At 35.8% G+C, this 13,733-nt stretch overlaps 1 long non-coding RNA gene across 1 annotated transcript; it reads right to left on the bottom strand.

Moving 5' to 3' along the window:
- Positions 1–5,747: 5,747 nt before the first annotated feature.
- LOC141435993 (uncharacterized) lies at positions 5,748–7,174 on the bottom strand. The gene is made up of 2 exons (XR_012452245.1): positions 6,308–7,174; positions 5,748–5,910 (listed from the first exon to the last, which is right to left on the bottom strand). It is a non-coding gene; the product is annotated as an uncharacterized lncRNA (long non-coding RNA).
- Positions 7,175–13,733: the final 6,559 nt, after the last annotated feature.

Genomic DNA, 13,733 nt, shown 5'->3' with positions numbered 1-13,733 from the left:
TCGATCGATCCCGAAGAGAAACTCCGAGCATAGCTGTCTCCATAGTCTCCAATTCTGAGCCTATTTGTGAAGCACCACGTCTCGGATCCATGTCACCATACACTGGTTAAAGACTTTTGTCTTATTAATACTAATATTGTACACTGCTGTAAAGCTGGCCTTAACAGGTTATAGGTAGAGTTCAGGGTGAAGACCAAAAAGTTGCACACCTGTTAAAGCTGCGTTAGCAGGTAATTAGGTACTATTCATTTTTCCATTGTGACACGAAAATTATCCATAAAAATGTAATATAATTAGTTAATTGTCGTGGCACAATGAAAAAAGTTAATGGTAGATAATTTTAACTACCTTCGGATACAGCTTTAACAGCTGTGCAACTTTTTGGTCTTCACTCCTCATGATGAACATTTAATACCAGGTTAACAATGTTTATTTTTTAACCCATCTATATTTCAAACACGATGCTGAAAGTAGATGTTATTCGGTGTAGTTCCTTTGCGCTAGTAGCTTAAAATAAAATGGAACTGCTGCATGCGAAGAAATACATATATAAGTTAGGTAGTACTGTCAAGGGCAGACCTCTTGAGGGGAGGTTTGACCTTAAAGGAGGCCTAGTAGGTTACTCTTTGAGTAAAACAATAAGACGTTTTAACAATTTTTTTTAATTAAAAATTGAACACAAAAAATAACACGCCTAGTATGACAAAATTAAAAGTAAAAGTATTACGAGAATCTCAGGTAGTAAGTTCAAGCGATGTTATTGAGATGTCGGTTCTGATTATTCGGTCTCCCTGGCCTACACTTCCCTGGAGTCGGAGAGAAGAACCCGGAGCGAAGAGGGCTACTGGCCACAGCAGGGGGGCCTGGTCCAGCTGAGCGGTCGTCGGTGCCGAGGTCAAAAGGGGCCTTAGGGCGGCAGGACGAGCAGCCTGGACTGTGTTCCATGCCGGAACGATCAGGGTCTTGGACGAGCCAGGAAGGATATGCAGAGCTCCGGAAGTTAAGGCCGTCAGGGCTTAGTGTCAGGTTAGGGCGTAAAGGAGCCGCATGAGCCGTGAGAGTTATAGCCGTACGGAGCTTGTGAAAGTTGAAGCCGTACGGAGCTTGTGAAGGTTGAAGCCGTACGGAGCTTGTGCAAGTTGAAGTAAATTAGGTGGTGTCAGTTGTGGTCCAGTGCTAGATTGTTTGCCAGTCACTCCTCTGCAGCGATGCACCAACTCTTAGGGTGTGCTGAATTGCAGTGAGTGGCAGAGACAATCATACGGAGTTACAGGCAGGCAAAGGAAAGTGATTCTAGTTTTATATAATTATTTTAAAAAGCAAAAGAAAAAATAAATAGCCTAAGTGACCGTTAAAATTTGAATACAACGGTTCACTAAATAACCGTTAGAAGATTACATTTGAAATTAAACGTTACTTAGCTGAGTTTGAATTTATTTTAACACCGGCAAGCATCCGTTGTATAAAAGTATTAAGCATTAACATAGGTTCTGAGTATTATAACAACGGATGAGAGAAATTAACAAATGTTAAAATATTAAGTATAAGAAGTGTTTGAAATAAAAGATTCCCTGGCCAGGGGAAGCCTTCAGTTCAATTACACAAAGTTAAATTATAAAGAAAATAATTATAATAAAATACACAGAAAAACACAAGAGTTAAATATCGGAGAACTTACCAAGTCTTGGGCGTATGGAGCTTTCGAGGGAGCTGTTTAGTGTAGTGTGAGCTGTTGAATGTGTATTTTACAGCTGTGCTTCAGCTTTTAAGGGCGAGAATATTACAGTTAAAATTCCCCCGGTCACAGCTGATCGTCAACACCCCCCTTGGCCGGCAAAAACGGTCAAGGGTGAGTTGGTTATAGCTATGTTTAGTCATACAAACTCGTGTAGTAAATGAGTGTAATAAAATGCCTACTTTTATAAAATAAATAAGTAAATAATAAATAAATATTAAATACATATTATTACGTAAATAAATGAGTCAAGGGAAAACTACGGTGGCGACCGCTAGAGTTCGTCCGTCATTCTGCTCAGAGATCCCTAATTGAGGAAAGCGCCATCTAGCTTACACTGAGCTAACTAAGATGTCAGCGATCGCCTGTATGCATCGTGACAATACCGAGATGGTTTAAACTTTTATGATTTTCAATCATATTTACTAACACACTGTACTTATCACGCTAAACAACGACTGCCTAGTCGTCTACTCTACCCACTACTCGTGATGACTCTTGCTCCTTCTCGTGAGTCATGACATGACCACGCGGCCACCTGTGATGTGGTCGAAACGTCGAGGTAATTATTACTCGTTGTTTAGCATGATAAGTCCTGAGTGTGATAGAAAATATAAATACTGAGATAATCCGCCATATTAATAATAGTAAGACTCGCTAGATGGCTGGATCAAGGGCCAGATACAGAAGGCGGTACATCTGGACACGGCACGCATCGTCCCTGACCACCGGTAGCTTGGGTAGCTTGGTAGGTTAGGTTTTTATAATATTTTTATTTTGTATGTACTTTTCTGCATTTTACTTTTTATAACTATTATAAAAACCTAATCCTCATAATGAAAATAAACAAAGAACATAATAATATTAATAATAATAATTTATTTATTTAGACAACTTGATCCAAAATTTTACTAGAATGCCGCGTAACCAACAATGGCTTCAGACACTCGTAAAACGTTTATTGATTGAGCAGAGTAATTTTTAAATATGCCATTTATTTAAGTTAAAGGGAAATAAATAGTTAAGTAAAGTTACTCAAATGAATAAAATATTAAGTAGGTAGGTAATTTGTTTTTATTCCAACTGAAATTTAAAAAACCGGCCAAGAGCGTGTCGAACACGCCCAAAATAGGGTTCCAAAGCCATTACAAAAAAAAAGTAATATTTTTCTAAGGATTTCGTATTTTATACGGAATCTTCCAAGTTTAGGTATATTTTATACCTTAGGCGGCTATTTACTCTTAAACTACAAATAATTCTCAAGCAAACTTAGCCGTTATAGTTTTCCTTAAAAGTTTGATATACCTACTTACAACCATTCTGATTTTTTTCAAGTTTTTCCCACCCCACCGGTTTAGATTATAGGGGGGGGGGGGGGGGACCGCTCGATTTTGATGAAAATTTTCACTTCAAAGTTGAATATTTCGCAAATAGATCACTGAATAGAAAAATCGTCTTAGAAACCCCCTAATAGTTTTAAAAGACCTATCCAACGATATCCCACACTATAGGGTTGGATGAAAAAAAAATCACACCCACTTTACGTCTAAATCTTTTTAGGGTTCCGGAGCCAAAATGGCAAAAACGGAACCCTTATAGTTTCGCCATGTCTGTCTGGCTGTCTGTCTGTCCGTCTGTCCGCGACTTTGCTCAGGGACTATCAATGCTAGAAAGCTGTAATTTTGCACGGATATATATGCAAACTATGCCGACAAAATCGTACAATAATTAAAAAAAACGCCAGTAAAGATAAAAATAAAAACGCCCGAAAAAAAAACGCTGCTTGAAAAGACAATTAAAAAGTAAAAATAATTATGCGCTACCTAGCTGTTGCCCGCGAGGCCCGCTTAGGCTAATTTTGCGGGAAACCAGCATAGTCCCCGCGGGATAGAGATAAACGAATTCTTCGCAGATGAAGTCGCGGGCAACAGCTAGGTAGCGCATAATTATTTTTTACTTTTTAATTGTCTTTTCAAGCAGCGTTTTTTTTCGGGCGTCTTTATTTTTATTTTTACTGGCGTTTTTTTAAGTCGGGGGTTTTTTAAATTTTAAATTTAAGTTTTTATTTCATGTTTTTAAAACTTTGATATATATTTTTTAAAGTGTACTAGTGTGTTGGATATCCTGGCTGCAGCATCAGCTCGTCGTGTTGCCACCACTGTATTGTATGTAGAATCAATTACTGATCAAAACGAATCCAAACACGTCATATGTGCTATTATTTTTTATAGTGTACTGTTGTGCTGGATATCCTGGCTGCAGCATCAGCTCATCCTGTTGCCACCATTGCATTGTTTGTAGAATCAAATACTGATCAAAACGAACCCAAACACGATGTATCTGCTATAGTTTTATTAAGAGTGTACCTACTAGTGTTCTGGATATCTTGGCTGCAGCATCAGGCCGAGAATTCCATAATCTTGCATAGCTATATAGCATACATGGGTGTTTCAAATTTTAGGTCCCAAATATGTTTGAAAGTTAAGTAAATATCCATTATGCGTCTAAGATTCCTACCGCAGCGAACAAAAGAGCTGATGATCTTGAAACGGCTGAACCGATTTTGATAAATCATGTCTAAGATCCATCGCTAGAAAACCAGCTTTCAAATAAAAATAACCGCATTCAAATCGGTCCACCCGTTTAATAGCTACGGTGCCACAGACAGACACACAGACACACATAGCGGTCAAACTTATAACACCCCTCTTTTTCGTCGGGGGTTAAAAATGATAATAAATGATATATGATTTTTAATGATATATGATTTTTGAATGATGATAAGATAAGACCCTATTTCCGATACATAGAAGTCTCACAATAAGGTTACCTTTTTATCATGTTCCTTCATACCTAACTCTAATAACAGTCAATAGAGTTAGTGCCCATAATCATAATAATTATTTGTTTACAAACTAACCTTTCGTAATCACAACCAATTATTTCAGGTTTTGTTGCCAACACGCTCTATTATTGTGTTGATATAAAAGACGCGCATAGTACCTTACCTAACCTTGGTGTCACGGTCAGCTAGGCACTACAGCGCCAGTAGATGACGTTAGTGTGCAAATTCCACGTATTTTATTTTTTTTAGGAATGAAATCGTGGATATTTTTATAAAATAATGTACATACCGCCAATAGCGTGAAATTTGTGATATATCGTACCAAGTTTCAGATGTATTTTAATTTAGAAAATACTTTCACTTGATCGCTGCAGTTTCGACTAAGATATTTTCGCACACATGCTTGTAATTTGTTGTAAACAGAAGTCTTTGTTAATTTCGCTCTCATGATCAAAGAGCAGATTGGCCTAGTTGCATAAGGCTAGAGTTTACCCTATCCTCAGCTTAGGAAGTTCGGGTTCAAACCCGTTGTTTTTTTTTTATTGTTCTCAGTTAATGATGTTAATATTTTTTGAAATGTGTAGCTAAAAATTTATAAGACCTAATTTAGGCCCAAATAAAGTAAATCTGAATATGCACAGCACAACTACAGTAAGTACTATGAGACTTATAATTCCTCACATCCACTCAAGGGTTGCTTGGTAGAGATCCCTTCGAGGGATAAGTTCGCCTTTACAAAGTCAAGGAAACCGAATCACGTACCAGAGTGGAACCCAAGTGAAACCTTTTCATATTCAATTGCGCTGTGATTTCTTTGGCAAGTGTATGGGATGTCAACATGACATTAGTAGCACATAGGTTCCACCCTGGTACGTGACTCAGTTTCCTTGACCGTAACTCAACGATTGTTTATTTTTTTTTATTTACAATACACTTTACATACTATGAGAAAATTAGTCATAATCATTATCCCTATACATACCTACATACAGAGGCCTCCTCTCACAATGAGGGCTTGGGCGTTATTTTCAACGCAGGCCAAGTGTGAATTGAAATATAGCACACACCATTAATTATATAGCAGGTGTGTGTACGTTTCTTCATGATATTTAATTGGTTGGGTAGTAATCGAAGGCTCTACTGAACAACAAATAAAAAAGTCCATCCCTAAGTCAGTTTTTATTTATTTATTTACATCAGTCAATTAAATTAGCCCACATACAACCACTGCTGAGTGCCTCTTGCATTTTCACGCCACTTTTCCAGTCTTGTGCCAGTCTCGTACACAGCTTACCAGCCGACAATGTATGTTATGACAGTGTTTTTCACTCTGTAATTAAATATTTTATTATGAAAATAAAACATATTTTGAAGAAGCATATTTTGTCAAATGAACTTTTCTCTGAACTCCAAAATTACCGAGATATGAGGCTCAAAAGTTAGTCCGCTACCAAGGGGCTGGGGACTTGGAAAAAAAAACAGTAAAAAAATCTGTCCTAAACACCTACGGTCATGGAAACTGAGACTTTAGGCCTCCCCCATATTTTCCCGTGTTGCCAATACTCGCCACGTTTGATAAGCGGGTTGGCGAGCGTAGTAAGTATATGATGTGGGGTTGCTTGGAAAACGCTGCTGCCCATCTTCTGATATTATCCCTCAGCCGATTCCTACGGTACCCACGGGGGTGGTGGAAGTTGTATGTTGTACTCAGCCTCTACTGTACTTACTTTTTAATTTCCTTATAATGCGTCTTTTTCGAGACCAGAGTATTGATGCTTTATGTATTTTTTTCGCAAAGTTCGTGGCTTCATAGTTTCCAATGTGAATTATAATTCAGTTCAATACTTGAAAATATAACTGCACTCACATTATAGATAATGATAATCCCGCCAGTTTCGAGGACAAATTACGATAATTTAATTTAGGAAAAAATTACTTCATTAGTTTACAATGTCATGACAACCTATGACAACAAACGAACAAAAAATTATGACTTGACGAATTTGACATTTGACTTGATGTTTTTTTTTTTATGGAAAAAGCCACAAGCCATGCAGCCTTTATCTGATTTTATCACTACTAATTTATAATCCGTTAATGCAATTTTCCGTACTTATTTGTTAATACGTTAATGTTATGTGATTTTCTTCCTAATTTCTGTCGGAAACCCAAAGAATTGGCAATACATTTGTTCGTTGCACTTCAGTCTTTTGATTGACGGACTTTGTATCTATGGCCAGCAAAAATATTAAAAAAAAAGTTAAACGAGCTTCAAAATGGTAATATGTGATTTTGATCAGACAAATCAAACGAAATCTGGCAACGTCGCTTAGCATCGAATTGTCAGCGAGTTGACAACGTAGCTGAAACACACACTACTAACCGAGCCGTTGGCGTACGATACTGTCGCCGTCCACTCACATATTGACAAAAAATAACTAAAATAATCATCTAGATTAAGCTATAAATGAAAAGCTTTCTTTAGGTAAATAAAAAATGCCTCAAATAAAGAACAAAATAAAAGTCAACAGATGTGATTTTAATTTCAAATAATTCTTTCAAGCGCTCATGATTGTGTTATTACATTAGTATGTAAATCGTTCCACCAATTAATCTACAATTCGTATGAAAATATCGTGGGTACTTTTACTAACTAGCTAATTAATAAAATTGATTTTTCGTAAAAGAAAAATACCTAAACACTTCTTTTTTGACAATAAAATATCAGATTATTGACTTACTGGACCAAACATAATCCTTTAATATTGTGTTTTTTTTACTAATTTAAATATTTTCTTTCTTTTGCTATGTTGTAATGACGCTAATACACCACAAATTCTGTTAACTTTTTTGTACTAAATACTCAAACGACTTAAATATATTCTTATCAGTTTAATCAAAATACTAAACGCATCCAAAACTTCAGAATAGACTGAAACAATTTATTAAAGCGACGAAGAATCAATTTTCTTCATATGCATAGAGTACTAAAACGCCAAATGTATTTAAAGTTGAAAAATTACAAATTACTTAACAATATAAAAGTTTAGAAACTAAAACAGGTAAAAGCACTAAAGAGAAAATACTCAATTTAAGCGTCGGATTAGTAAGAAGTGTCCCAAATTTCACTGATTTTTCAGGGACTAAAGCGCCAAAAAAGTCCTCTGATCGTCTCGAAACCCAGCTAGATCGATGCAGAAAAATTCGCTGATTCCGGTGGTATATATAACTCAATTTGGCCCAAAGTGTCGCTTTAGTATCTTTACCTCCGAAGCGACGATATGATTTTTGAGTACCTCCCATAGACGTAATTTTTGTTTTCTCATCCAATCTTGTAGTGTGGGGTATCGTTGGATAGGTCTTTTAAAACCATTTTTCGATTCAGTGATTAGTTTGAAAAATATTCAACTTTAAATTCCAAATTTTCATTAAAATCGAGCGAGGGACCCCCTCTAAAATCAAAACCGGTGGGAGAAAAATTTGAGAAAATTCAGGATGGTAGTAAGTATATCAAACTTTCAAGAAAAACTAAAACGGTTAAGTTTTCTTGAGAATTATTAGTAGTTTTACTCTTAAATAAAAGGTATAAAAGATACCTAAACTTGGAAGATTCCGTATAAAATACGAAATCCTTAGAGAAATATTACTTAATTTTTTGGTAATGGCTACGGAACCCTATTTTGGGCGTGTCCGAGACGCTAATGGCCGTTTTTTTTTTGAAATTTTGTATTGTACTATTTTGTTGGCATAGTTTATATAGATATTCGTGCAAAGTTACAGCTTTCTAGCATTGATAGTCCCTGAGCAAAGCCGGGGACGGATAGACAGACAGACAGACATGGCGAAACTAAGGGTTCCGTTTTTGCCATTTTGGCTCCGGGACCCTAAAAAAGAAGAAAATTCAAAACTGAAACTAAAAATGGAAAAGTAAAAGTTTAAAAATCTGAAGTAATAATGAAAACTATTTTTTGAGGTTGGTGCCTGTGTAAATATACACAGTTGTTAACTACCTACTTATTTTAATACTTCTTTTTAAACCAAGACTGGCACCGATATAAAAAAAATAATTGGCTAATTTACTTTAGATTTTTTAAATTTTCCATTTTAGTTCCAGTTTAGAATTTTCTTATTTTTTTTTATTTCATTTTTATTTGAAGTTTATTTAATTATATATGATTTACCTAGATTACTTTTTCTTGTAAATATTTTTCGATTTTTTTCAGTTGTGGTTGATAAATGTTTTCATACAAGTATTCAACGATGTTCAAGGTGTACTAGAAAAGACACGATAATATTTTGAACCAAAAATGGCAATGAAAAGTCTATATAGGGGTGTCTGCTCAGGCCCAAAATGTCTGTTTTCCTAAAATGTACAATTCTCAAAACGTCTGCGTTTTCACAATGTTAGCACTTCTATTTTGTCAGTTTTCCCAAAATGTCTGATAATTAAAATGTGTACAATCTCAGGAAGTCGTCTATTCATATGTTTACATTCCTATAATATTAGCATAACCATAATTTCAGCTTTCCCGTTATGTTCACTTTTTTTAAATAGGCTATAGTCTTGTTAAGTTTGTTTTCCCATAATGTCTGCTTTATTTTCAAATCAATGTTTTAAATGTAAAAGGTTTAATTGCTGGCATACTTACTCTTTGATAACATAAATATCTATACCTAAACCGGTTTCGTACCCGAACAAAGGGATTTTTGTAGTTTAGTTTTTTACTAAAATCAATGCTAATAAATGCGAAAGTAACTCAGTCTGTCGATCTGTTACTCTTTCACGGCTGAACCGCTGAACCGATTTAGATGAAATTTGAAGACCATGATTGGAGACATTTTGGGAATAAGACTTTTCAGGAATGCCAACGTTATAAGAAGGCGGATATATTGAGGTTGCTGACATTTTGAGAATAAACACTTTCTGAAAAGCGAACATTATACAAAAACTGTAATTCTTGGAGACAGGCAATTATAAACAGCTGACATTTTGAGAAACTGACATTATGCAAAAGACGTGTTGAAATTCTGAAAAGCCGACATTTTGCGAAAAATACATTTTAGGAAAACGGATATTTCAGGCCTGAGCCGGGGTGTCCACTGAAACTGTTCTAACCATCCTGCTGAAATATTGAAGATTCATTTTACGACACTTTGAATTAACCTTAGCATTACCACAAAAAAAAAATATGCAAAAAATGAACTGATGTCTGGCAACGATAACTATAGATCCGATTCACACAAGGCCATGAAAAGCGTCTGTGCTATTTTAAGTACAGTCACCAGCATTAATATCTGCCACAGCGGAGCGTGCAAAAATATCTGACACGTCCTTCCGGCCCTAGAAATAGAGTCGTATCAGATAATTATGCACGCTTGTTGTGTCAGATATTGGTGCTGGTGACTGTACAATTCGACTTATCATAGCTATTCAACGCTAAAAATCCAAGAGTATCCGATAGAAAAGCGCCGCGCTTTGTCCCGTCATTACTTAGGTAACAAATTTGAACGATTTTATGAAGTACGATGAAAAAGCTCTCGTGCGAATTGGACATTTCTTTGTGACGGAAAATACTTACCAATGCTAACTAGCAGAATCAGATGTAAACTTGTATTCACGCGCTCCATGCACGTCTAATCTAGACTGTTTAAAAAAATGAGTAAGCACGACCTATTACCACCACTACCTTTTATCATCTGTTATATACGTTTATGATATCTTCAACCTCGATTAAAGTCGAAGAATACCTACGTATTGACGTTAGTTACGTACTTAAGGTTGCCCCATTACTTAAACGCTGTACCTACTTGAATTAAATAAAAGTTATTTTTAATGAATAATAAAGTATAGGTACATAATATATTTAGGACAAGGTATAAAATAAAATAACATAGCTAATAATAACGCCGACGTCTTTGCTGGTACATACTTTTTTGGCGAAATGTTAAGTACTTTTTTTTACTACGAACCAGTTATTTTTAGAAGCCATCAAGCCACAGAATAAGTAATAGTACAAGTACAGAAGCTTCACTGCCGTACAAAAGTGACGTTTAGGCATAAGAATCGTGCCTACTTTATGCTTCTCTGTCTATAGCATAACTCGTGTTCACTCGCACGCGGCACGTGTAGCGCTAGGGTTGCTACGCCCGGAAAACACTAGTGAAGGTTATAAATGTCATCACCAACAGATGTCGTTTGAGTACCTATAGTTGCACAATTAACAATGAAATTAAATGAAATTTATTGCGTATGAACTAAGGTACAGACGATTACATATTGCTTAACGTTGCTTTTGTGATGGTAGCCACATTGGATTCGAATTTTGCACGTGTGAAGATTCTTTTTTTCAAGCCCTTTTATTTGATACTTAACCATATAGAACCGATTAAAAAAAATTACACACTATAATATTTTTATCCTATGATGAGTTCTGTGACGTTTCGAGTTTGAAAGTTTTAGAGATGTACCATTTATCGAGTGAACTATCGATTTTTCTACGAGTTATTAGTGCCTATTTTTAGAGAAGTTGCATCATATTTAAAAAATAATAATCCAGTTTTCCGCCCACCGGGCCACCGTTTTCTCGTTCTCGTTAAAAATAATCCCTCAAACGAATTACAAACTCCCGACTCTAGGAGTTCAAAACAGTCTTTTTAGACCGTTTCGACATTTTGCCAAAAAATAACAACAAACTTAACGAGAAGCAGTAACAAAAGTCAACAACAATAATAACAGAAATCAACAATAACAAAATACAATGTTAAGAAAATGCAATGGAAACTCAACTCGTATACAAGGCAGACGCACTCGTGCTGAGCTGCTGACAGTGCTGCCGTCCTACCGAAGAAGGCGGCAAAGTGACTTTAGCGGCTTTTTAACTTTTTGATACATGCATACTCAGAAAAAAATTCTGCGACGAACGGTATTGACTTTTTTTTTCTATGACAGTTAGTTCTCGAGATACACAGCAGTTAAACGACACGTATTTTGATTTTTGTTAGGGTTTTATAATCTAAAAAGCCATGATTGGTATTAAATAAGCTAAAAAGACGTTATGTCCTGTTATTTATATCATGCTTAAAATATAACACTTTTCTAAGCTAAAAAGCGCTTATCGACTATTCATACTTTAAAAGCGGCTAAGTTCGTTTAACGAGGTTTTAACGAATTGTCATTGCTGAAGTGAAATACTTGTTTATAGTCTTAAAAGCAGTATTCTTTAAATTATACTCTATAATTACGTTATGGGACCTTAGCCGCCTTTTTGCCTATAACACTTAATTAAAAACACACGATAGAATATTCTTTTTATTAGTAATTTCTATTCTATAATTTAAAGAAGTAATTTTGTTTACTTACTTTTACATAAATATACTAGACGCCTGAATAAAAACTTAATTATTTTGTAATTTTTGGTGGAAAAACTGGTATTGTGCTTTTATTCATAACATTTGGTGCAATCATTTACAATTAAGATAAAACAAATACGAAAAAACGGAATAAAATAAATATTCAGGACTAAACTGTGGTAGAACAACGCAACCTGTTCATGTTCCTTAGAATAAAATTGTCTCAATGTTAGTTGAGAGTTGAAAATAAGTTAGTAAATATTTTTTTTTACAAAATCCTTATTTAATAACAATACAAGGAATCATATTAAAAAAGGTTATTATTATTCCCCTCAATGGCGGCCTTAAGGCTAAGGCCAATGCCAGTTAAATTAAAGATAAATGTATTCTTCTTTTTCACGCGGACAACTTGCGCATTAAAAAATGTCAGACACAAGAGCAATATAGAATTTTGTGATCATTGTTAAAAAAGCTTGGCGAAACCTGAAAAGTTTATTTGACAGTGACAGAAGTGACATTGAGAGATTTAACAGTGACATATCTGTCGTAGATTTTTTGGTCTTGAATTCCAGTTTTTAGTATAGGTAGGTATCCATTATTTGTTCATTGTGTCCTTGTACGAAACTATTACACTACATTTATATACTTACTACTAATTTACAACTACACCTAATACAAAAAAAATGCGTAAGTACGAGTACGTGGACGTAAGTAAAAGGTGATCATCTCGCGAAGCGAGCGCAAGACGAGCGAGCTAAAATCAAAACGTACGGCACTGACGGTAGCGCAGCCTTGACTATAGAAAGCTTAATCCTCCTTAAATTATCAGTGTGTGCGTGCGCCGGGTGCGTGTGTACCGGCGCCAACCGGCGCGCACACATTTAAGCCGCGCGATGTACTTTTGTTTGTAGTGAACTTACTTCTTCTATTTTACTATGGTATTATCAAACTTAAATAGCTAATGCCCCATCTCCATTGTTTATGAGGAGTTTCATATTAATCCGGCATGTGGTTTTACAATTATTACATGGGTTTTTAAAATCCACGGAGCGTAAAGAAAAAACAAATCATACATAAAAAATCATCGTGACTCTCATGAAAGTAGGATTACATAAAAAATTCAACCTTGATTTGTTTTGTCTTGGTTTTACTTGTTTATTGAAAAAAATCAAAGATGTCACACGTGCGCGCAACGAACTGGAGCGTTTGTCTGTCTAGGTATTAAATTATTACGCCTACAACGGTGGAGAAAGGAGACAGAAGGTCTCCTGAAGCTGGGTCCAAATACTGGACGACCGCCGTGCTGGCGGGCCATGGGTGCGCAGTCACAGCCCGTCTACAAAACGGCGATGAAGATGAACGCCCTGGGGTTTTTAGTAGGTACACCGCCCCACATAGGGGCGGGAATCCCACATACCCACCGGCCTCCCCAGGCCGGTGGCATCCATAACAAAGAAGCGAGAGAAGATAGAAGGTAACAAAGTGATTTATGAACTTATAAGATCTTACCTAAAATTGCTCTAGTGTCTTCGTAACTCATGGAATGCAGTTTACTTAGTTTCAAAAGTTTTCTGTTTTACTTCATTTAAATAAGCTATCACATACTTAGTTTAATTTTGCACCTAACTGCTTATTGATGGGAATGAGACTTGAATATAATATATTGAGCGACGATAAATCAGTAATAGTTTGTTTATTATGTAGAGTGGGCCAATGTTGTGTCGCTGAGTAGGTAGATTTCTCAAGGGGGTATATGGTAGGTATAAGCCGTGTCATCGGACGTGTCCCTATACTACGAAGTGT

The sequence above is a fragment of the Choristoneura fumiferana genome, chromosome 16 (genome assembly GCF_025370935.1).
Source record: "Choristoneura fumiferana chromosome 16, NRCan_CFum_1, whole genome shotgun sequence".
Lineage (NCBI taxonomy): Eukaryota > Metazoa > Arthropoda > Insecta > Lepidoptera > Tortricidae > Choristoneura > Choristoneura fumiferana.
This window is presented reverse-complemented; position numbering and strand designations above follow the sequence as displayed.